We start from the raw sequence: 23861 nt of genomic DNA, 5'->3' as shown, positions 1-23861 counted from the left end.
CAGAGAAGAAACATGCAAAGGAGTGTCCTTTCTGTCAGGATAGAAAGAAAATAAAATGTGCCTAGAGGATCCTGAAAGAAAAATCGTCATCCAATTTTAAATGAGAGTTTTATTCAAATATCCATATGACAGTTTCTATGGCACATCTTCAATTTGTTAATAGTAACCAAATTGAACATATTGCCTTATTCTATTATGTGTATGCCCTCTTGGCTGTCAAACTCTGGAGAACTCAAAACAAGTGTGCAAGCAAAACTGCAAGAGGTTAATATCACAAGAGAACCTGCCACTTATAAAGGTCTTCTGAGTGTTGATTCCCAGAGACATGTTAATGATCAATTTAATAAAAATAATTTAGTAATTTTTTGCCTGACACTTTAGATTTATTTTTTTAATTAAAATAACATATAACAAAGCAGACAAGGATTTTGTCATTTTGAGATACAGTTAGTAACTTTGGCTTTGGTTTTCCTTCTGGTTCTGCAGTGCTTTTTTGCAGTGTTTACTTACCTGTGGTCTCATGTCTTTTCCCATCAATTCATTGAAATTGCTGTCATCATGTTTGTTAATGACTTCTTTGTTATGAAATTCCAGTGACATTTCTCATTTTTTAACCTATTTGACCTCTTATTTACCCAGCCAAAAAAATATATACCAAATAGCTACTAAGTGCCAGGCACTGCATTTAGATGACGGGAATAAATGCTTAAGTAGACATATAAAGTCCCTACAATTGTGGCATTTACAGTGGAATAGAAGAGCTCAATATTAAACAGTTACATAAACAATTATTCAACTACAATATGATTAATGATACAAAGAACAAATACAGTGTGCAATAAGAGCGTATAAATGAAAAATACAATTTAGTTGGATATGTCCCCTGAGAAAAAGACAACTAACCTTAATATTAAAACTTATTTATTCAAAAATAAGTGTGCACAACTGTATAGTTAACTTATCTTCAATTCAGTCAATCATCAATCTAAAGCATCAACTAAACAATGTATTCACAGATATACCACACAATGACAGTATAATTGTGTAATTGACAGACAATATAAATTAATATTTATAATGATAATCTTGGATGAGAAAAGAGAGTCTACAGGACCTTCTAGATCATCACAGTTAAATTATACTTGGCTAATATAGTTTTAATATTTAGTACAATTTCATGTTTGAAACTTCTGAAAAACTTTTCTTTACATGTAGACCATATGATACTAATATTATAGTAGACCGTCCTATTTACAATCAAATTATACAACAATATACTAAATTATCATATCAGTTTTTTGTTTCTTTAATAATTGCTAATATATGTGTATAGTTGTAAACATACCTGTATATGTGTATGTGATATGTATATATATCAACTGTATAGTTAAAACACCACATGTGTAGAAGAGACCCTCTGACCAGCATTTAAGCTTAGCCATGAGAATGGAATTTGGAAGTTGAAGAATGTGACCTGGAGGAAAGAAGAAAATGATTACAGAGGGGCATTTGAGAATGAGAGGATAGAGAAGAGAGACAGAGGTTGAGGAAATGAGATATCAGAGTCCCCTCACTGCCCTCCCCATTAACACACTCAAGGCTGAGCTAGTGAGGGGAGAGTATCTTTGGGATACAGGACAAAATATAGAATTTGAAGAACCAGGAAGCTTTTGTCTTATTCTAAAAGGAGATAACTTGCAGGCTGTCTCCGGATCAATTGAGTGGTAGATCCATATTACAAATAAACATGATAGCAGAGTGTGATTAGGCAGAAGGAGGTGTTGAGATGCACCTTCCTAGAACATTCTTGATTTCTGTGTAATGTAGAAATGAGCAGTTATTGTAGTGGGAATGAGCAACTCCACAGTAAAGGCATTAGATTTTGCCATCTGGGCAGTGGATGACACAGATATCAGTGTGTGGCTGGGATCTGAAGCCTGTTCAGGGTCAACATGAGCATAAGTCATCCAGAAAGGCTGATGAAGTCAGCAAAGGTCAGCCAGACAAAGAGCACTGTCAAGGCCATCATATGGATCTAAGCATCCCTTTTCCCACCTCCCTAAAGAGCACCAAGAAAGACACCAACATCCATTGCCAATTTCCTTCTCCTTGCCAGTAGGGAGGCTGAAAAAAAACAGATACTCTCTTTCTATTAATATATCTTCCTTATAGAGTAGGATGGATATTTGGCTAAGTATTGGTCAATAAGATAATGTGGAATTTGCTGGGTGGCGGGCAGGGGTCCTATGTGTAATAATTTTGTGTCTTGATAAGGTATATGGCTGGGACCATCCCTGACACTCTTTTTCCTCGAATGTGAACTCATGAGTGAAGCATACATCCCTTGTCCATGGAGCAAGAAAGATGAGGATGAAAAGACTATGTTAAGGATGTGATGTGAAAAGCAGGAAGAACTTCTTATTCATGTTATCACTGAGCAGGTAAGTTAACAGTAACAGCTGCTTATCTTTGGATTTTTTTGGTAATGTAAAACAAACTCTTATTTGTTTAGGTCACTAAGCATGTTTTCTATAATTCAGTCTTTTACTTTTTCACCACCAATTTATTTTATTTATTTATTTATATGTTTATTAATTGTAGGGATGGGGTCTCATCATGCTGCCCAGGCTAGTCTCAAACTCCCAACCTCAACGAATCCTCCTGCCTCATCCTCCCAAAATGCTGGGATTATAGGCTATTCACCACAAATTGCATTGAGTGTCCATGTGATAGTTAATGTGAGTGTATTTAGGGTCCATCGGATAGATAGTTGTATAAGATCCCATACGTTCAGATATCTGAAAGAGGAACGTGTCTACTGGAGTCATCTAAGCCAAGACTTAGTTACCTAAGACTGATTGAACCAAGTTTAAAATTTAAAACTTATTTTTCCCCTCTATCTAGTATTAGAAACCAAAGTAAAGAAATTACATATTTCACTACTCTCTAGATTATGGTATGGGTAAATTTGTGACCTAATTACAAAATCTTTAAATGTTACGATTTTTAGTTAGCTGGAAAATAGTGTTTTTGTGGGGAGAGGGGTTGAAATAGAGGAAAATGATTTCAGGAAGTTTAAGTGGCAGGCAGAGTGTGAAGAAACTTGTATGCCAGAATTTAAAAATGGACTTTGACTTGTAGGTGTTTGGAAGTCATGGAAGTTTAAAATAGGAGATTAATATAAAATTAGTATTTAAGAAAATTGCTTTGGAATCTATGGGGAAGAAAGAATGGAAGAGAAATAGAAAGGTAAAAATTAAAACTTTTAAGAGGCTAATGTAAACATGTTATGCCTGCCAGGAATATAATTCTTGATACTTGTTAAAAGAATTTAACCTGTAGTTCTGGTTTGCCTAACATTATCAACATAAAAATAGCAGAACAGATGACAAAAAGTAAAGATTTAAGTCTATTTAAAATGATTTTAATGTAGTCAAAGTATTTTCTAATAACTCTTCCCTTATATTAGTCAAAACCACACAACTGTTAAATTCGTGTGAAATTGCATATAGCGTCTTCATCCCAGTGGGTGCACAATAACTGCTTACTGACTGATGAGCTGAATTGAATTCAACAACTCATTGCTAAATGCCTACTGCATATGTTGCATTTACAAACAATTTTTAAAATATCTTGCATATAGATATGGCCCCCATAACACCTAGTTTTTCTGAGAGTAAATAATACCTTCAAATTTTGTGTTTTATTATTTACATAAACATACTTATACTTGTCAAATCATGTCTCAATTTTTGTTTCAGAAATGTTAGTGCATATTCTTATGTTGCAGTATAACCTAACAAATATGAACAGTTATTAATACTACCTACATTTTCCTTTCCTTCTTGATACAGAATTTTTTAATAGAATGAAATGGCTTCAAATTCTCAAGGTTGTGCTATCTATAGAAACAAATTGCCTAACACAATCTTGTGAGTCTTCTAAACTCTAAGGTACATTTGAAAGTATTATCCACCCTTAGTACGATGCAACCACTTGCTTGCCTCTTGTCTCTATCTACCTTAGCACTAAAAATGATTCTTATCCTGTTTGGCTCTATCTTCCTGACTGGGCTACAGTGCTCACCCCTTTGCCTGGCACATCCTGTTGACTTTGTAGTTAGTAGGACAAGGAACTCTTATGCTTTCAGTATACAGGTCTGAAGAAATTTTGTACTTATTTTTTATCCTCTATGTGCCAAAGCTAAATATTTAACTACCTGTACATCATCAAAAAATATATCAAACCATTGCTTTAAATAGGTCTGGATTTGGTTTTGCTATCAGTTTTCTTTTCTAAAGGAAAAGACCCACAAGGATTCACTTACAAGCCAGGGAAAGACTGTTGGTGAGTGCTGGTTCCCACAGTCGAGTGAGACTCAATTGAAAGAAGCTGGGAAGAATGACTTACAAGGCAGAGGTCAGGAGGACTAATCGCAACTATAAATATATCTGTATCTGTAGTTACTTTAAGGATATTTCAATATTCCATAGAATGCATAACCTGGCGTGGCTGATTTTAAGGAGAATATGCCTTAAGTATCATAAGACTGCAGAGACTTGTAGCAGACACATCCTAATAGCAGACACTACAGAATCAGCCTTGGACTTACCCCTACCTGCTCCTGGCAACATTTTCTTGGAGAAGAGATCCACAAAATGAAACATATTAATATTTCATTTTCCTTTGACAAAATATGCTTTTTGAAATTTGATACACATTCATTTTATTATTCCCCCAGCAAACCTGCCATGTTAAACTGTTAGGACCTAGTAGGTGCACATAAGTGAATAAATAAATACCATAGGCCACCTCTGTGCTGGATTATTCAAGGGAGCAAAGGTTTGGAAAATCAAATGCTCAGGAGGATGTTTAGGAAACAGGGAACGGTACAACATGGCTGATGCGTAAGGTATACAGAGAGTCAAAGAATGAGATTTGTTTGGAAAAATGGATTATATTTCATTGGTCACAGGCCTTATTGACTGTAATTACAACAAAAAGCTAAGGCACTCTAGGAGTGAAAATAATTTTCAGAATTAGTGGCATGATAAGTGATTGTCAAATCCAGTTAAGTTAAAGGATCACTACCCATAGAGATTAAAGCAGTTTAGATAGATTATTAGTTATACAATTGCCAGAGAGGTTGACTTAACTGCTCAGCTTTGAAACTGTGTATGCATGAGAGTGGTTAGTTCTATAACTGGGCACATGGGTGTTGTCTGACGTAGTGGGATAATTGAACTGCTCCAGCACATCCCTTCCTGAGAAGGTACAGAACATATTTTACATGGTTTCGTGTATTTATAAAGCTGCATGTCGGCACAAAGACAACAGACCTGCTTCCCTTAGGAGAACTGCTCAGTCCAATAGTCAGGACTCAGCTGGGCCCTTGGAGCATGGAGCACGAACTCAGTACTGAGGGGCAGCCTGCCCAGTCTCAGCAGGCCCATAACTTCCTACTCCAGGAATAAGCAGATACAGAGTGGAAGGAAGGGGCAAGTGTAGGAGTTAAAGAAAGAGGAAAGAAACATGAAAAGTGGCTCAGCAGTCAAAGACAGGTTTATTTTGGAGAATAAACCTGAGAGGGGCTGGGCTTCTTGATGATTTTTTTTTTTTTTTTTTTTTTTTGGTCGAGTATTTTCTCTCACAGACTAAGAGTAATTAGGGGTTCTGGGTGGGATAATTTATCACAGGCTTGGAATGTTTCTGTGTGGAAGTGAAGTTTATTGCATGGTTGGAATGTCTCTGGTTGAGGAGGGGTTTATCTTATGGTTGGAATGTTTCTGGTTGGAGATGTCATTTGTGGTTTATGGTCAAGCTGACCTTATACATTAGGCTGATGCCCTTTGGATGTAGGCAGTTTTTAATCAAGGTGAACTTTAAAATGGCGGTGCTTGTCCAAGATGGTGACGCTCCTGCTCTGTCAGCAAGGATGATGAAGCTTGAGACCTTGGGCAAGGATCATTTTAAGTGCTAAATAATAAAAACTAGTTTTTTTTCTGGGTATGATCAACTGTGTAGTACAGTTGAAAGTCCAAACCAGAATCATCTTCCTGACCTTTTGTGACACCATTTTCTTATCTGCCAAATGAGGGCAATAATTCCTGTCCTATTGTATACTGTTACTGTGAGGATCAGATGCTTGATGTATGTGAAGTAAAGGGTAAGTGTTGTCATCTCCATTTTACAGACATGGAAACAAGTTTGGTGAGTTAAAATAACTTGTTCATTTATTTATTCATTTAACACATTTGTTTTGAACACCTACCATGTGCCAAACATGGTAATAGATGGATAGTAAAAATAAATAAACATATAAATAAAATTAATAAAAATAAGACAAAAATAGATCATATCATGGTAGGTACTATGCAGAGAGTTAAACGGAGGTGCTGGGATCATGTGACTGGGTGGTATATCTGAAGAGATACCTTTAAGTAGATGATTGAGTGGTACAGACATGCCAGCATCAAGCCAGGAAGGAAGGATGATAGCAAAGTCCCCGAGACTGGGAAGACTTTGGTATGTTGGAGGAATGCAATTTAGGGTAGTGTAGCTGGAATCATGTGGACACAGGGAAAGTGGTGGAAGATGAAGTAAGTCAGACAAGTAGGCAGGGACCAGATCTTATAAACCAGAGATAGGTTTTAGGTATTTTATACTAAGAGTGAAAACTTTGAAAGATTTTAAGAAGGAAGTGACATTGTCTGATTAGGTTTTTGGTTGCTATGTGAAGAACATATTTTAGGGAAGAGGAGAGAAAGCAAGGGGACCAATCGAGAGGTTGCTCAGTACATCAGGAGAGAGGGCTAATGGTGATTGGGGCCAGGATGGCAACAACAGAGATGGAGCAAATTGGAAGGATCCAGGAATCATGTAGGAGGTGAGGGTCAACAGAATCACATATGGGACTATGGGACAAGGGAGAGAAAAGGATAATTCACAGATTTTTTTTATTGTATTAATAAATTTATTTCCTATAAAAATTTCAACACACACAAAATTGGAAGAAATAAAATGAATCCAAAATATCTTTCATCATATTGAATAATTATCAACATGTTTCTGTATTTGCTTCACCTATCACATCTGTCTGTGCTGAGTATTTTAAAGAGATATCCTTCATGACATGAAATTTCACACCTAAATACATGACTGAAAAACTACCTATTGGGTACTATGCTTACTACCTGTGTGATGGGATCATTTATATCCCAAACCTCAATGTCATGCAATATACCCATGTAACAAACCTGCACATGTGCCCCCTGAATTTAAAATAAAAGTGGAAACTAGAGAACAATTAAAATGTGAGAACATTTTCTTACATACTTGCAACCTGATTATTATTCCTAACAAAATCAGCAGTAATTTCTTACATCAATTAGTACCTAATCCTACTCAGATTTCCCCAGTTATCACAGAACAATGCCTTTCTAATGTTTGCTTGCATCAGGATCCCATAATCAATACTTTGTATTTGACTGTTAAGTTGCTTCAGATTCTTTTAAATCTAGAACAGATTTCTCCTCTCTCTCTCTCTTTTTTTTTTTTTTCCCATGCCATGTGCTGGTTGAAGAAACAAAGTTGATTTTACTGTAGAATGCCCTAAATTCTGAAGACAGATGATTACTTCCTAACTTGTAAACAAGTTAAGTGAGGTTAAAATAACTTGTTCATTCATTTGTTCATTTAATACACTTGTGTTGAAAACCTAGTATGTTCCAAACATGATAATAGACTGTGAGAAAGGAGTGTTGGCTCATCAGTACAAGACCTTGTGCTGTTGGAGCTTATATTCCACAGAGAACATGGATAATGAAAATAACTTCTCAAGTAAGTAAAAATAAATAAAAATGTTATTTAATACATAAAAATGAGGCAAGCTTATGTCGAGGAGACATTTACTTGTTCTCTATTCTCCATATTTCCTATAAAGTTAGAATTAAAGACTTGATTAGACTCAAGTTCATCTTTTCTGACAAAAATCCTTTATAGATGTTGTGTGAACTTCATATTACATCATATCAAGGGTCATCATATCTGGTTGTCCCACTTTTAGAGATGGTGATGTTGACAGCTTGATCTTCCAGTGTTAAGATGTATTTCCCCTTTTATAACTAGCCATTAATCCATATGATCATATGATAATAATGTTCCCTCATCAATGAGTTCTACTTGTTTTTTTTTTAACTAAAAAAACAGTTCAGAGAGTTCATATTGAAATATTTAAGCATTTAGCTTTTTTTTTTTTTTTTTTTTTTTTTTTTTTTTTTTTTTTTTTTTTTTTTTACCATTAGTTTCCAATAGGAAGTTGCTGACAGAGCAATCTCAACAGTGACTAATGAGTTTATTTTTGGATTTCCTTTATGTGGAATATTATAATGAACTAATGGACTTTCATATAATATTATATTCAAACAATTGCAGTCAATAGTCTTCTTGATCCCAAGTTGGTTTACAGGATTCTGAGTGGAGTGTGAAGAAAAAATGGCCGCAGTAAAAAATGATCATTTTACTCTGCAGAAAAAATGATCTGCAGAGTAAAAAGTGCTATTGGGAGGGTGTTTTATGTTTGTCAAGATGAAACAGCTCATAAAGAGACAGGTCTACTTGATGCCAAAGCTCATGCTTCCATTACTACCAGCCCTTCCCAAAAGGAAATGTAAAAGTAAAAGTACTTTCAAAAATGAGAATATTGCTTTTTAGTGATATCCTGCTTTGAGTGTGTGTTAATCAGCTTTTCTTTACTTTTCTTCTTAGAAAGAAACATTTAATGGGGGTTTATGAACAGAAGCTGTGTCTGTGTCTTGGCCAGTAGTGAGACAAGATAGTGGATCTCAGCACCATCACCTACCAGACCCCAGATTATATACTTTAGGGGAGGGGCACATGTGCTTCAGAGAAAGGGGATAGGAATTTGCCTTTAAGGGCAGAATTTGTGGTATATAGGTGCTCTTACACAAAGGACAATAGATAAACTAGAAATCTCAGAGGCACTCCCGTAATTTGGGTTAATTAAAAGCCAACATGGTGGATTAGCACCCAAGATGAATTTTTTTTGGCCTTCACACTTCACCCTTGCTGTTACAATCTCATGCACCCTCCTCTTCCATGATGGTCCCTGAGCTTTTAGGAATGGTGTTTAATATGTTGTAGCTTTAGCAGCAACACACTGGCAATGAAAAACAACAGGCCCAGTGGGATTCCAAATGGGGTAGATTCACAGGCTTTTGAATCATCTCTAGTCTTCAGAATACCATGACTTCCGTTTTCTCAGAAAAAGTAAAACAATGAGATACATAACATTAATAACTTAAATAGCAGAAATGTAAAGCACACAAATATTATAGCCAAAAGAGAATTTGTATGCCAGAACAATAATAAAAGTAATCTATTCCATAAGAAGTCTACTGAAAGCATCATGAGGAAAAACAAAACCTGGTTATTTTTTAGAGACTTTTTGTTGCCAGGAAATAATTCAGGATTAGCCCAAGTTGTAGGCAAATAACAAAAATTAAAAACAATGCTCAGGGCTAGAATCTAAAGTTTTCTTTCCCCAGTTTCCTCATTTCTATCAAGAATAAATCATAGTAGGATCAGTTTATTTTCAAAATAAATTATGATCTCATTATATTTGGCCTGATTATTTGCATAGAGCATATAAAAAGTGGTGATCAGCTATATAAGCTCTTTTTAATTTGGTTTTACCGGAACTTCTATAAGGAATTTCTAATTCGATTTTTTAAAAGCCTTGAGGCCAGAAGCCAAGCCAAGCATTTGCCACTAGACTGTGCTTGTAATACCTATACAAATTTCACTCTTCTTGAGGTCCCAAAATATCTTGAGGCTTCTGGACCCACTAGAAAGTAACATTCTTGGCTGGGCACAGTGGCTGTCATCTGTAATCCCAGCGCTTTGGGAGGCCTAGGGGGGTGGATCACTTGAGACTGAGAGTTCGAAACCAGCCTGGTCAACATGGCAAAACCCATTTCTACTAAAAAATACAAAAATTAGCTGGGCATTGTGGCATGTGCCTGTCATCCCAGCTACTAAGGCATGAGAATCGCTTCAACCTGGGAAGCAGAGGTTGCAATGAGCGGAGATCACACCACTATACTCTAGCCTGGGTGACAGAGTGAGACTCTGTCTCCAAAAAAAAAAAAAAAAAAAAAAAAAACAAAGGGGCGGCGTTCTTTATCACAGTATCACAGGTCAGAAACCTTATAAGGAAACCATTTAGGCAAGGTCCTCGGCCAGTCTTTTCAAGGGGCTTTTCACTGGTTCTATACAGTCACAATCCCTCAATCTGGTCATATCTGAAAATATTCCAGTCAAAGCCTTGGTAAAATAACCAGTATCTGTGATGTCAAATAATACCCAAATCTCAGTGAATTGAAACAAACATCTATTCCTTTCTTATAGTACAGTCTTTAGCTATGAATTGGCTGTGACTGCTGGCTGCCTTTTCAGTTCTGCTCCTTGTGTCTTCTTCTGAACCCCAGGTTGCTGGAGCGGTCACAATATGGTACAGTCTGGTGGCAGAGGGGAGAGAGCAAGAGAGAGGTGGAAAATGATGATGTCACTTAGATCTTGTATACATGTTTTACGTCACATCTGCCCATGTTCCATTGGCTATAGTGTGTCATAGGACCTAGCCCAATTTCAGTGGGGTAGAGATGTATATTCCAATAGGAGGCCCTGCAAAGCACATGGCAAAGGCAGGGAATCAATGTTTTCTTACAGGGAAGGGAAGAACAAATACTTGAGAAAAATTATGCAAGCTATCACTGATTGCCATTATCTGGTAACCTTCATAATAGAAATAGAGACATGAGTATAGCATTATGCAAACATAATATCTAAACTATCAACGTAGATGCAGGGGGTGTAAGAATAAAAAATCATCACTATCAAGTCCCACGAGCTTAAAGGAGAAAAAAAAATCACTAATGTAAAAATGCATAATATACCAGAAAGGATTATGAAATGTTTGTTTTATTATTATTTTAAAGAGTCTGTGTGTGTGACAGTTTAACTTTTGTACTCACAGAGGCATTCTTTAGTTCTTCATTCAAAATTTAATTGCTCTTAATTTACTCACAATTCTAAGAGGCAGATTAGAAGCAGAATGTTGTAGGTTGTGGTGGGCAGGGAGCACACTGGAGGCAAACAGTAATAAAATGAAGGAGGAAGAATCAACAGCAAAATAAGTCTTAAGAATAACTAAATCAAGGATAAATAAAATCTCAGGAACCAGAGCTGTTTGGGAGGATTTAGGAACAAATGACTTTGTACAACCTAATACTTCTTAGCATGCAACAAACTATCTTTTCTTCTACAGTTAGTGCCCTGTCTTCTTGTCAGCCACAAATTACATTCCTCTTCCCACAAGAGAAACATGCACAGATAAAAAAAAATCATGTGCATTTAGTTGCTATTTTCAAAAAATCACTATTATAACGCATATGAATATATATCAGTATGTACAGGCCAAGTTATCCTGTAGGAACAAATAACTTCCAGAATTTTGGTGGATGAAAATAATAAAGATTTATTTCTTTTTCATGCTTTATTTCCAACATGGTTAAGTGGGACCTGGGGGCTGTGCTCACTGTAGTTGCCCACGGCCTCTGACCAATGAAATCTCCCTGTGAACACATGCTCTACTGTGACTGAAGCAGCAAAGGGAAGATGGTGAGTCATCGACAGGCATTTAAAGCCCCTGCCTGGAAGTACTACATGTCACTTCTCACATTTCATAGTCAAAGCAAATCACAAAGCCACTTCAAAGGGCAGGGAAACACACAGGACCTTTCAAGGACAGGGAAATGCAATTTCCCTTATGCTCAAGGGGAAAAATTAGAGATATTTAGGGAATGGCATTAATGACTGGACATATAGGACCAAAATGTGAAAAACATTTCATACACATACCACAGTGTGGTCCTATATGTTGGGCCTCCTGAAAACATGGAGCAACTTTGTTGGATAGCCTGCCTCGCTCTGAGCAAGGAGATATTCTTACATCCCCAGTATCTGTGTTGACTGTTTATGATATTATATTTGCATAAAGCCCTGAGGAAATGAGACACTGTGTTGGTGAGGTTTGATGCGTCATGATAGATAAAAAGGAGTAGTGTGGGGTGTGCAATGGGGGAATCCTGTGAACATCCTCAGCTCTGGGGAGGTTGCCAGTTCCCAAAGTGCTGAGGATTGTAGTGCATTACTTTCCTGATCTCTTCCTGTTCTTCCTGCTTTTTTTAGAGAGTTAGGTATTCGGCAAGCTTCTTGTATTTCCTTCTCCCTTCCATTTTCATTCTCTTCTCTTAATACTGCCTAGATCAACTGGTTCTTCACTCTGCTTCACACTGCTGCCTCATTTTTCCACAAACAGAACCCTGAGAAAGGCTCTGCTTATATTTCTTCTTCTTTTAATGTTGAGCCCTGTGACATGAGGATTTGTGCTCACATGCTATGGCATGGATTCTTAAAGGAATATGCTTATACACTCTACCTGACCCAATATCATTTTAACTTTGTGAAGCATGACTTTGAAATCAGAATTGGATGCAAAGGGTGCCCTAGAGGCCAACACTGTGAACATAAGAAGGGAAGGGGCAGTTCTGCAAGCACAGATGAAATTTCAAGAAGCAGAGCTACAGGTAATTAGCACATGGCTCCCTAGAAAAATAGGCACAATGAGTAGACTAGAAATACACTCTGTCTCTTGAGAACAAAACTTCACAATCAGCATGGGTTCTTCCACAAAGGGTGTTTCTGGGTCATTGTTCTTTCCAACCACAATTAGTCACACTTGTTTTTTACTTGGTGGCTTGACAGAAGATTGGCCACACACTGCTGAGGTATGTGAACTTGCTGAGCTGGAAAGTGCTGCTGCTCATATGCATGACCCACTCCACTCTTGAGGATCTATACTTTCTTTGTAATGAAGCTGTGGGATTCTCAGGCATGAAATATTGTGGAGGTAATGAGCTGAGTCTTGATACATCTCTTAAATAGTCAGAGCTCGTGGCCTCTGATCTTCCATAGAGACCTAGATAGAGCTGAGTATTGTTTGCAAGGCATTGGATGCTCTAACTGTCTTTCCAGATGGGTCCCGAGGAGATGAAGGCCCAGAAGATCTTAAAAATATGTGTATGAATTTGTATGCAAGACCACACAGAATCAGGAGCCCCTCCTTACACTATCAGACCAGGTCCTCCAAAGTTGACTTTTACGTTCTGCAGTCTAGCCCTGGCTTGTCCTTTCTTGTTTATGCTCAACTTGTCCTTCTTAATGACTCTCCATTGTGGTTTCAGCTTTCCTGCCCATACATTTGCCTATCAATTTCAATACACTATTCTGATTCTAATTATTCTTTAGAATTGAGCTTTGACCTCACGTTGTCTATGAATCCTGTCTAATGACTCCTGCTGGAAAATGTCTTGCCTCATATTTCCTATTTTACACAGAGACTATTTCATCCTCCCCTCCCATTTATTTCCTGCACATAGAAACATCCTGCATTTAGCATTGTGAATGTATCTCATGCTCCCATGAGTAATATCCTTAAAGACCAAGACATATGTGTGGGAAGTGAGACAGGAAGTGTAAGGATGTAAAGATACTTTACATTCTTTTGTGTATTTGTCAGCCTGGGTTACCACACCTACTGAAACAAATAAAATCTCACATCTTCTGGGAAATTCAGGGCCTCCCTCTAAGATTTCTACAAATTCTGGAAGGTTTACAGCCTCCTTCTCATAGTTACCCTCGTTACCATTTCCTATTGGTCTGAATCTCACACATGTCTCGTCTCCTCAAGACCACCTTATCTCAGCTTTGAACCTACCTGACTTGGAAACTACTCCTGTTTTGGATTTTCCTGATAATATGACTCATGTAAGGCATTCATAGTAGCAGACTATGTTGAAGTCTTGTAGGGCTTAGACTCCTTTATACCATGTAGTAAAAAGAGTATACTAGATATTTCTTTTCTTCACTGTTATTTCAGTACCTGAAAACTGAGAAATTTCTCACTAGCTAACTCCACAAGACATGCACCTATGCAATGACATATGCCCTACAAGACTGTATCCCTTCCCTCTCTGCATGTCTTCAATCCCACATATATCCCCCCTTCTCCAATTCTCCTTAATTTTTGAACAAACATTTAGCTCTCTCTTATCACATTTCCAACTACATTCTAGGTGTCTTTTCTTTCACACTCCAAACAAAGTAGTAGGTCAAGAAGGCAAGCTAAAGACCACTGACATTGGAGAGCAAGCATGATACGTACTACCTCATGGGCAGGTGGGACTCAGTAATTGTTCTTTTAAATAACAAATCTTTGCCGAGTGCGGTGGCTCATGCCTGTAATCCCAGCACTTCGGGAGGCCGAGGTGGGTGGATCAGGAGTTTGAGACCAGCCTGGCCAATATGGTGAAACCCCATCTCTAGTAAAAATACAAAAATTAGTAGGGGGTGGTGGCAGGTGCCTATAGTCCCAGCTACTTGGGAGGCTGAGGCAGAAGAATCTCTTGAACCCTGGAGGGGGAGGCTGCATTGAGCCGAGATTACACCTGCCATTGCACTCCAGCCCGGGCAACAAGAGCAAAACTCTGTCTCAAAAAACAAAAAACAAAGCAAAACAAACAAACAAACAAAAAACCACCAACAACAAGAAAAACCCTAAAACAACAACACATACTGCTTTTCACAAAGTAGATATTCGATGTCTATATGTTGAGTGAAAGAACGATTGCAACCACAAAATCCAAGGTACTTCCCTGCTCAGGTAAGAGGCTGCGGCTCTGACAAAGCTTTGGGTGTCTCTCACCCGCCCCATCATTCTCACCTCCTTTCCTAGCCCCCAGATTTCTGTCTATTGTTAGCTGGTTGCCATTTAATGCCCAGTAAAAGTTTATCTTATAAAGGTGTAAAGCGTGTGTAGCACTCCTTTCCGCTTCTCCATCACCTACCAGAAAACAAGCCTTTAAGATTCAAAGTAAAGCAGCCAAGTATTTAAGTATGAAGATAATATTTAGCCTGAAAGTCGTGCCAGTTGTCCCTTAAATGCCACTTGCTAAGTGGCTTAATGTACTGTAAGACAGCATCACTTTGGGTACTTGTTAAAAACGCAGAATCTTACTGGATCACAATCTATGAGGATTCTTACTGCGTTCTTAATAAGTTCCTTGAGGGATTCTTATGCTTAAAAGTGTGCAAGCTATAGTGTAAATGCATTCTCATACATGTGTTTCAGAGAAAAAAAGGATTCTTCCCTACTTAGGACTAGTACCTCTTCTGTCTTGATCCTTCTGCCTTCTCATAAAGGAAAAGATGAGTTCATTATGCTGTATAGACAGCCAAACACATTTCTGTTTTGTTTTCATGTTGGCCACAATAAACTGTTATTTTTAAAGAATAAATCAATTAGACTTATTCATCATAAACAGATTTCTGAACACAACCACTTATTTTGTAAACTTATCTGTCACACCCCTTTTTCCGCTAAGTAGCTAGAGAGTAAACATGACGCATACAGGTAAATTTGGTGGCATTTTAAAATTACGGAAGAAAATGAAATAGGAAGTAACCTCAACTGGAATGTGACTTGCAACTAGAACTACCAAACATGGCATACCTGGTGTGAGCTTGGGACACGTGAGTAGAACCTTCAATGGTCAGCCGCCTCTGCTGTCTTTCAGACTCATGCTTTCTTTAGAGGCAAGTCGCTGGACCCTTGGAATTATGGGAATTTAATGCTGACACCAGCAGAAAAATGCCACCCTTCTAGTCCCCTACAGCTACTGCTTGACTCTCTTGAATTGCAGCAGAACTCACCTCCTCTGCAAATCCTGACCCTGCTGAGTGTGTGAGCTCTGGCAGCGTGTCCAGGCTAAATTGGCACACACTCCCTGCTGTCTGTTTGGGTGAGTCACTGAGTGTTCAGAGCACATTTTCCCTTCATTGACTGCCAGCTATAGCTATTGGCTCACTCATTCTCTTTGGAACCACTCAGCACTCCTGTGCTAATGCAATTGCTTGAACTGATGTGCAGTTGTGTAGAGTCCTGCAGAAAAGCATAAAACTCTGCTGAAGACTGAAACCTGTCTCATCTACCGGGACGTCAGACAAAGAGGCTTATCTTTGTTTACTTGTTGCTAACATATTCATCCTATTTGTGGCCCTCTTATGGCTTCCCAGTGTATAGAAACCTCCCAAATTGCAAAGACTCAAAAGTGCCAGTGGCAAGGAAATCAAAGACAAATGTCTCCCCTTTCATCTGTGTCGTAAGATGAGAAACAAAGGGCTTGTGTATCTGGAAATATGGGCAATTTTTCTCCTTTTTCTGCCATCCTCAGCACTTATAGTTTGGAGTGCATTAGCTGAAGCTTGTGTATAGTCATAGATTTTACGTAAGTTAACTATCTTCCTATATAAGCTACTATTTTCATTAAAAGCAGGGAAGCAGTTATAGGTTGAGTTCAATGCAGCCTTAGAAAGGCTTGATGAAAAACTGAATGGGGCAAACTCTCATAGAAAAGCCAAGAGTATTGAAGGAAGGACTATTTTGCCAGTCATCTTAATTTTTTCCACACAATTTCTGCACATCAAAGGAAGGCTTCACTTATTTTTGGAGAGAAGAAATGCATAATAAATCAGTCTGCAGTAACCTAATTTCACCTCATGGGTCAAACAAATAGCCAGAATCAAGCTTTAAAGAAAAAGTGTTTGTGGGAATCTGGGCACATGACAGAAGCTGGGTATTTTATGTGAATTTGTCCATGTGTATGAATGTCTTAATTTTTCCAGTTATTGTTTAGTGGATAGAAGAAGCAGCAGGAGCTCTGTGAAGGCAGGCAGTGTGTATGGTGGTTAAGATCTTGGACTCTGAAGTCAGAGATTCGAAATGGATTCCTGTCTAGGCCACATACAAACTGAGTGAATATGTGTGACACCACTTAACCTATTTAAGCCTCAGGTGCTTCATATATCAAGCATGTGTAATAGAAATCCCTCATGGAGTTGTGGTTAGAGTTAAATGAGATAATTGATGTTAAGTGCTTAGCCAGGTAACTAATATATAGTAATCAATAAATGATAGTTATTATTACTAATGGTGTTTGATTACGTGTGGACATTGAGGGATGGGGCAACTGAGACTTATATTCATATATTAATTTGTTTCCAATGTTGACCTGAATTTCTATGTAGTTCACTGTGAGAAAAAAGAAAAAAAAATCACCTATCATGAAAAAAGCTAAGCTAAATATCAATGTCGCTAATCATCAGGAAAATGCAAATTATAATGAGATATTAGTCCCACTTGTCCAATGACTATTATTTAAAAAAACCCACAAAATATGTGTTGTTGAGGATGTGGAGAAATTGGAACCCTTGTACAATGTTGATAGGAATGCAAAGTGTTGTAGCCACTATGGAAAACAGTATGGAGGGTTCTCAAAAAATAAAAAACAGAACTACCATAGGATCCAGTAATCTCACTTCTGGGTATTTATCCAAAAGAATTGAAATTAGGATTTGAAAGAGATATTAACACTCCTGTGTTCACTGCAGCACCATTCACAATAGTCAAGATGTGGAAACTATCCAAAAGTCTATTGACAAATGACTGGATAAAGAAAATGTGGTATATACACATAATATACTACCATTCAGCCTTTAAAAAGAAGGAAATTCTTTAATATGCAATAATATGCATGAACCTTGAGAACATTTAGCAAAATGAATAAACCAGCCACCAAAATACAAAGAGTGAATTATTCCACTCATATGAAATATCTAAAATATTCAAATCCGTAGAATCACAGAAAGCAATGGTGGTTACCAGGGACTGATGGCGGGGGTAAATAGGGAATTACTAATTATCAGGCATAAAGCTTTAGGCAAGCAAGATGAATCTAGAGATCTGCTGTACAACATTGTACCTATCATCAACAATGTACTGTATGCTTAAAAATGTGTTGAGGGTAGATATTATATTAAATGTTCTTACCACATTAATAATTTTTTAAAACCTTAAATTAAAATTAAATAGAAGTATTTGGTACACTCTCATTGGCCTATTGTTAATGCTTCACCTTGTGGAAAGTTGGTAACATGAGAGTTTTATGGAAATAGAATTGTTCCATCACTTTTATTTCCAAATATGTAACTGAGGTTCTTACTGACTCTTCCAAAGGTTGAATGTCAAGCTTATGTAACTGCATGGAATTACTCAATGATTTGAGTGATTCCAATTCATTATGACATCTTGGATCCATAAGCCATTTCCGAAGCCATCCCAAATAGATAAAGATCGTCTACTGTCAATAAAACTGGGATTTCAGTGAGAAAGGTTGGCAGAAGATACTTTTTTCATGTACTTCCATAGTTTTTGATGGTTGTTCCATATTGAGCTATGAGAGTATTGATTTGACCCCAATGGCTTCCATATTAGAAAAGATGTAAGAAATATACTTATTAAATATACATTTTAAGTCTTCAAGATATAGCTAAATGATGAAGCAATATTTAGCAGCAAGAACCTTTGAACTTTCTGGAAAAAACAAATTTTATTTTTCCAATTGAGATATCACAAATAATACTGAGCATGTCTTGTACAACTCCAAATCAAAGATAATGTATTTAAGACAATAAAAAAATTGTCCACAATATCCTTAAGAGTAAATGTGGAGAAAACTTTTCTTAATTATAAATGGTTATTACTGAACAAAACAAATACTAATGCAGAGGCACTTGCTTACTTTACATTTTTCAGTGAACTCTATTTGACCTTCACTTTAAGGACACACAGCAGGAAAGCTGTCTGGAATACCCCACCCTAAACAGTGAATAAATTTATTACATCTCTGAGTAAAGAATGCCCAAGCATTGGCTCACAACTTGATAGAGGAAGCAAAACAAAAATAGCCCAAGCCCTTTTTGTTCAGGAAAAGTTCAATTTTAGGTTTAGCCTCAAAACATTGAAGTTGAAGAGACTTGGAGTTCGCTGACTTAGTGGTATATTTCGATTATGAATAATAAGAAATATGAAGCATTTGTTACTATTGTAAAAACCTGATGAGCTCTATTCCACAGTGACTCAAAACTTTGCTGAGTTAATACTTTTGGAACAAGATTGATCTTGGCTTGAAATTACACCAAGTTAAGTGGACACTTTTTAGGCCTTATCTTACTTGACTGCTCTGCAAACTTTGACATTGTTGACTGAACTCTTCTCTTTGAAATTCTTCCTTCTCTGTGAAACTCTTCAGCAGAGCTGAACTCTTCCTTGGCATCTGAGATTCCTCACTCTCAAAGAGATTCTCCACTCTACCTTATGATGGCTCTTGACCAATCTCTTAATAGTTGGTCTTGCTGAGATTTTGTCATGATCTTGTTAGAATTAAACACTAAACACATAGTCCCTTGGTGATGTCATCTATTTATGAGATCAACTACTACATATAGGATAAATAATTTAAAAATCAATTATATTCTGAGATCAAAATCTCTGTTTCCAATACTTCACTAGATTTTTTACTTGGATGTTCTTCTGGTATCCCACATTTAACGTGTCAAAACTGAACTCATTATGTTCTGCCCTGCTTCTCCTTTTCTTTCTGTTTCCATAAATGCTACCACCTAGTTGCCTCATTCAAAAACCATTCTTGACTCCACCTTCATTGTTTCCCACAAATAATCAATCTCCAAGACTGTGTCTATATTCTAATCCTCTCTCATCTTATCCATCTCTGGTCATATTCATTGACAGTGTCTCAGTTCAGGCTCCCATTGTCTGTCTCTTGATCCTGCCTCCTCACTGGTTTTCCTTGACTCTTTTCTGTGCTTCAGAGTTCTACAAAGTGTTACAAAATAGACATCTGATCATTTCTTTCACCTGATTAAACTCTCCCAAAATTTGCTATCATCCTAATCATAAAGTCAAACTTGTAAGCAAGTAAAGAAGTCCTGGATGCTCTGATTTCTTTCTATTTTTTAATATCTCTAGCTTTAACATTTTCCATATTTCCTCTTGTACTCAACCTTATGGCCATATTAAAATACTTGAAGTTGTTCAATGAACCATTTTCTGTCTTTCCTCTGAGTCTTTGCCTATGCCCCTCCCTCTTCCTGGAATAATCTCTTTGTTTGTTTCATTGTTTGTCTGGCTTCTTATATACAAACAGTTGTCCTTATGATGTAAATGTGGAGAAAACCAACAGATGACAGCAAAATTTACCTGAAAATGAAGCAAAGAAATGAGGAGTTTAAAAGACAGAGAAGAACCGCCTTTAATCAAATGCTTGGAGATTTTGAACTTCTTATATTTTGATTACCAGTGTACTTGTTTTTTCAAATTTGTAAAGGTACTGGGTTTTCCTAGCCCTTTCTATTTATTTCATGTTCCTATCCATAGAAAATAGAAAGTGGTTTGACTATTTCAAGGCATAAAAGAAAAACAACTATTACCTTTAAGCATATACTGTAGCATTAAACACATATTGTCTCTTTTCAATTCTAGCCTAAGTTAGGAGTTCTTTCTTGTTACTTCTATGAGATCTGATGCATTTCATGATACTCATGAAAAAATATTTTCAATGCCTATTTACTTATCTTTCTCCTTCAAGAGTTATTCGAGGGCATGAGCTGTATCTTTTCAACATCATATCCCTAATGTCTTTCTCGGTACTTGGTACATGGTAGCCACTCAACAGATATGTTTTAGAATTAACTAATTAATTGTGGAATTATAATCCAAGAAGAATGTGCTTCAAATGTCGTGCATTATTTCAGAGTCACTAAGCATAAGATGAGGATTTCTGGGCAACTTTTCTTAGCTGGTGTACCTTCAGCTTACATCCAGACATGGGGATGATAGAGAGACACTAGACAATTAATTTTAGGTTACAGTAGCCATGAACTGGGCCCTGAAAGCACATAGCCAGTGTTTCAGCAATCTTCTCCATGCCCTTCTAAGGGAGTATGAGAGAGATCTTTTATGGTCTTTGAGGGCATTATGACCCCCATAATCTCTGAAGCCAGGGAAATACTTAACTCCACATTCATGGCTTTTGGGAATTCAAGTGGAATCCAGAATGTTGGACCTGATGCTCCATGAATTCATGGGAATCAAATCAAGGTTATCAGTGGTTACAGAGTGCCAATAGGGCTTGATATTTCCATAGATTTTCTTCTTCCAAATGAACCTTGAAATTATTTGTCTATAATTCTGCCAGAGGCCTCTCCAGATTGTGATGCACTGGGATCAAGCCACCATGAACATGTCCTCAGGTCTCCAGTCTTCTGCCATTGCATGGTAAATGGAGCTTGTCAAACATGGAGCAGAGCTGAACTTTCTGAATTGCACAGGACTGTTCAGAGTGCTTGGAATGAAACCCACCCACGATTAAAACAAAAAAGAAGGATGAGTAAGTGAGGAACTAAAAATTGCATGCTTTCCTAAATTAGATTTATCTGTAAACTTTAAATAAGTGCAAACATATTTTGAATTATCTGGTATGAATTGTGGTTTTGTTATTAAACAGCCATTTTGTCTAATTCTTATGTGCAAAGTGAAAAGAGAGTTGCTTTGCTGGATTTTTCTCTTTGGAAAGTATTGAATCTTGAAGGAGTACTAGTTTTTCTAGCCAAATTGAAAAATTTCTCAGAATTTAAAGGATACTCCATGTGACTTCAAGCTGTGTTAGGGTTTAGCTACATATTTTTCTTTGGCAATGAAAAGGACATTTGATTCTCATGACTTGGTAGACCTCAAACAGGCTCACACATCAACTGTTGTCCTTATAAGGCAGATATGGAGGAAACCAACATATAAGAGTGAAATTTACCTCAAAGCAAAGAAGTGAGGAGTTTAAAAGATAGAGAAATGCCTTGGATTAGATGCTCTGAGGTTTTGAGCTTCTAATATTTTGATTTTCAATATACTTTTTTTTCCCCAAAATTTGAAAGCTTCTGGGGTTTCCTAGCCCTTGTTGATTGTTTAAAGTTCCTATCCATAACTAATATAAATAAAGTGGTTTGGCTATGTTCAAGGCTTAAAAGATAAACAGCTACCACCCTTAAGCATCGATTATATGCCATAACATTGAACACATATTGTCTCATTTAATTTTCACAGCCTCGTAAAGTGATGTGCACAAAGGCATGCAGTTAGTAAGTTTTGGGCCGTGTCCATCTGCTGTTCCCTATGTCTGAAATATTGTGTCCAGCATTCCCTTGGGCTCACTCCTCCTACCTTCCCTACTTTCTCTGAATAACTCCTATATCCTTCAATGCACAGTCTCTGGTTTTCCATCACCACTTCAGTCTTAGTTAGGTGCCCTCCCGATTTCTACCAGACTGAGTCTGCCTGCATCAAACACAGATTACAAGTATATTGAGTCTCTCTCATTTTTAAATCTTTATTATTATTATTATTATTATTATTATTATTTTAAGATGGAGTCTTACTGGGTCACCCAGGCTGGAGTGCAGTGGCGCGATCTTGGCTCACTACAACCTCTGCCTTCTGGGTTCAAGTGATTCTCCTGCCTCAGTCTCCCCAGTAGCTGGAACCACAGGCACGTGCCACCATGCCTGGCTAATGTTTTTGTATTTTTAGTAGAGATGGGGTTTCACCATATTTGTCAGGCTGGTGTTGAACTCCTTAGCTCGTGATCCACCCGCCTCAGCCTCCCAAAGTGCTGGGATTACAGGTGTGAGCCACTGTGCCCGGCCTCATCTTTAAATCTTTAGTGATTCACTTAACTCTATTCATTAATATTTGTGAAATAAAACTTTAAATTAGTAACTTCCTTAGAATTTCTAAAAATAATTGCTCTATTGCCTTATCTGAAAAGAAAACCTTAATATCCAATAAAAATTCCTCTCCTCAGTCTTGACCAATGGAGGCCATTCACTGAACAGTTGAAAGGAGACTGCTTGCCCCTTATTCCCCACATTTCTTTCATACTATTCTTCCAACATAACCGTTAAATTTCACCTCAGAAGAAAGGCCACAATATTCGTTATACTACTCTTCCACATTTGCAGTACATCTTAGTTTTTGTATTCTAGGATAGTGAAGATAGAGCCTCAGGTGAGAATGAAGTGCTAGTGCTTTATTGGGAATTAAATCCCAGGAGAGTGAAAATGAGAGAAAAGGCAAGTGGTACAGCCAAGAAAGGTGAAGCATTACCCCTCTGTTGACTTCTTCACAAAGCAGGGCAAAGAGCACTTACTGTTATTTGGTAGGTGCCTACACTCAGTCATACAGGACTTCTTTATGCAGGCTGATTGGAGAAAGTAAGACAGAGGAAATTGATCTGCCAAGTTTTTTCCTGCCTCTCTTTGGCCAAGATGGCACTAGAGAGTGTTAACTACGTTGCATTCCAGTTTCAGTCATTCAGCTCCTTTAGCAGCCTCCTGGGAAGCCATATGCATTCCCTGTGGTGGCATTTCCCCAAATCTAGAAGAGATGAGAGGAGTTAGAGACTGTGGGCTTAAGGTGGTTGGATTTAAAAGACTAACTGCATAGCCCTGCATAGCTACATATGCTGCATTGGTAGTGGAAGTGAAGGAAGCTGCTGAAAATTGAAACAGGTAAACCTGAGAAACTCAGAAGGGGCATATGAATCCATACAGACGCATTTCCACCTTGTACATCTGATTTATTTCTCTTTTTACACCATTTTCTGTCACAAATCTCACAGCTTTCCAAACTATAGTACAACTGGTCAAAATGTCCGAATGTTGTATACCAGGAAAATATGCTGGCAACTCAACCACAGCACAAGTCTAAAACCAAATTTTCTGATACTGTTCTGTCAAAACCTTTTCCTTGT

General features: G+C 37.4%; 1 long non-coding RNA gene across 1 annotated transcript in view; it reads left to right on the top strand.

Moving 5' to 3' along the window:
- Positions 1-1059: 1059 nt before the first annotated feature.
- Positions 1060-23861, top strand: part of LOC103239986 (uncharacterized) — a 30159-nt gene continuing 7357 nt past the window's right edge. The window contains exons 1-2 of the long non-coding RNA XR_499733.3: positions 1060-2441; positions 21255-21446. This is a non-coding gene — a long non-coding RNA (uncharacterized lncRNA). The remainder of the gene's footprint in view (positions 2442-21254; positions 21447-23861) is intronic.

Source organism: Chlorocebus sabaeus, chromosome 13 (assembly GCF_047675955.1).
Source record: "Chlorocebus sabaeus isolate Y175 chromosome 13, mChlSab1.0.hap1, whole genome shotgun sequence".
Lineage (NCBI taxonomy): Eukaryota > Metazoa > Chordata > Mammalia > Primates > Cercopithecidae > Chlorocebus > Chlorocebus sabaeus.
The sequence above is the reverse complement of the archived record's forward strand: the minus strand, read 5'-3'. Positions and strand labels throughout refer to the sequence as shown.